Raw genomic sequence first — 2,639 nt, 5'->3', positions numbered from 1 at the left:
TAATTATTTGAGGTAACGACTAGGTTATAATTTTCGGGATTTAAGTCAATAAGCTATAGATCGATATTGAGATAAGTTTCAGTATTCTATATGGGTTTTAATTTTGAGATAGTAATCGGGATAAATTCAATATAGAATAAATCAGTATCAATTCGCATATATTCAGTGCTGACTTGATTCAACTCACTTCAGTGGATTTCGACGCCATTCTGGGGATGAATTGGTTATCTAAGAACCGTGCGATAGTAGATTGCCAGAATAAAAATGTCAAACTCTGAACCCCGGACCAAGAAGAATCAGGTACCATGGCAATGCCAAGGAACAGAAATATATTTTTCTGTTTCCCAGACTTGGAAAGCCATAATATCGGGCAGAAAAAAATTTACCTAACAATGGTAAGCAAAGTGCAAGAAGTAGATGAGCTGAAGTTGAAAGATATTCCAGTAATACTAAAATTTTCAGACGTTTTTCCAGAAAGGCTGCTTGGAATGTTCTCGGACTAAGAAGTAGAGTTCGAGATAAATTTGATACCAGTGATGCACTAATCTCCAATACATTGTACCGAATGGCTCCAGATGAACTCAAGAAGCTAAAAGAACAACTTCAAGAGTTGTTAAACAAAAAGCATATTAGGCCAAGTGCATTCTCGTGGGGAGCTACAGTCCTATTTATAAGGAAGAAAGATGGAAGTATAAGATTGTGTATAGATTATAAAGAACTCTATAAGATCACAATCAAAAAATAAATATATTCTTCCAATGACAAAAGATCTTTTCGATCAAACTAAATGAGCTACAGTCTTCTCCAAACTTGACCTGAAGACATGCTATCATCAGCTATAGGTCAGAGCAGAAGACACCTCAATGTCAGCATTCAGAATAAGGTCATGTAAGATCAAAATCAGGAGTATCAGTGGACCCAAAGAAAGAAGATGAAATTGTAAATTAGCCGAAACATAATAATGCAACCAAAATTAGAAGTTTCTTTGGATTACCAGGCTATTAACGGAAATTCGTTGAGGACTTCTCTTCAGTAGTCATATCACTGATGAGACTCGTACAAAAGAACTATGAATTCAACTGAAGAGAAAGATGTGAAACAGTTTGAAACATTAAACAAGAAGCTAGCATCTACACCAATGTTGGTATTATTTACTGAGGACAAGGATTTTACCATCTACAGTAATGCATCAAAGGAAGATATCAGATGCGTACTCATGCGAGACAGGCGAGTCAACTGAAGCCGCATGAGCAAACCTACGTTACTCACGATCTCGAGTTTGCGGCAGTGATCTTTGCTTTGAAATTTGGAGACACTATATCTACAATGTCAAGTGTGAAATATTCACAGACCACCAAAGCCTCAAGTATTTGTTCATTCAAAAAAAATTAAAAATGGGGCAAAGACGGTGGATAGAGTTACTCAAGGACTATGACTTGACAATAAACTACTACCCCGCCAAGGCAAATAAGGTTGTCGATGCTTTAAGTCGGAAAAACATGGGTAAGATAACCCTAGCATCACTCTCCGCACAACCATGTCTTCGAGAAGCAGTCAAGTTAAATCAGAATCGAGACATGACACTAGAGTTTTTCGAGGAATAAGCCAAAGAAATAAAATTTTCAGATTTTCAAGTGGACCCAGACGGAATCCTAGGAATGACAGGAAGATTGTGTATGCCAGAAATCGATAATCTTCGATAAAAAGTGATGTAAGAGGCGCATAAGTCAACATTCACGATCTATTCCGTCATCACAAGGATGTATAGAGATTTGAAAGAAAGTTGTTGGCGAAGCAGAATGAAAAGAGACGTCACCGAATTTATATTTAAGTGACAAGCATGCCAACAAGGGAAAGTCGAGCATCAACGACTGGAAGGACTACTACGACCGTTAGAATCCTAGAATCGAAATGAGAACATATTTCCATGGATTTCGTCGTAGAATTGTCAAAGTCAATACAGAGACACGACGGGGTACGTATAATCGTAGATAGACTCATAAAATCTACGTACTTTCTACTCGTCCGAAGGAATTAAAATATTGATAAGTTGGCTACTCTATACATGGATAACATTATACGGCAACATAAAGTGCCTACAATCATAATGTCGGATAGAGATCCAAGATTTGTGTCACGTCTGTGGTAGAGCTTTCAAAAAGCCATGAGAACAAAAGTTACTCTTAGTACGGCTTATCACCCTCAAAATGATGGTCAAACAAAGAAAATGATTCAAATTCTAGATGACTTGATAAAGGCGCGTGCCATAGACTTCGGTAGTAATTGAAATAAACATCTACCACCGATAGAGTTATCTTATAATAAAAGTTATCACAATAATATGGGAATAACTTCATTTGAAGACTTTACGGACGGAAGTGTCGATCACCACTGTACTGAGACGAATTATAGGAGACAACCATAACAGGGCTAGAACTATTCCAAGCGACAATGGAAAAAAATTGGCCATATCCAGGGCAGACTCAAGCTGCATAGGACCAGCAAAAAAAAAAGTTAGTATGATCTTAAAAAGAGACCAGTGGAATTCACAGTGAGTGAAAATGCTTATATAAAGGTCTCACCAATGAAAAGAATCATTATATTTAGTAAATCTGGAAAAGTGAATCCTCGGTACGTAG

This window comes from Primulina eburnea, chromosome 12 (assembly GCF_022965805.1).
Source record: "Primulina eburnea isolate SZY01 chromosome 12, ASM2296580v1, whole genome shotgun sequence".
Classification (NCBI taxonomy): domain Eukaryota; kingdom Viridiplantae; phylum Streptophyta; class Magnoliopsida; order Lamiales; family Gesneriaceae; genus Primulina; species Primulina eburnea.
Note: the sequence above shows the minus strand (reverse complement) of the source record.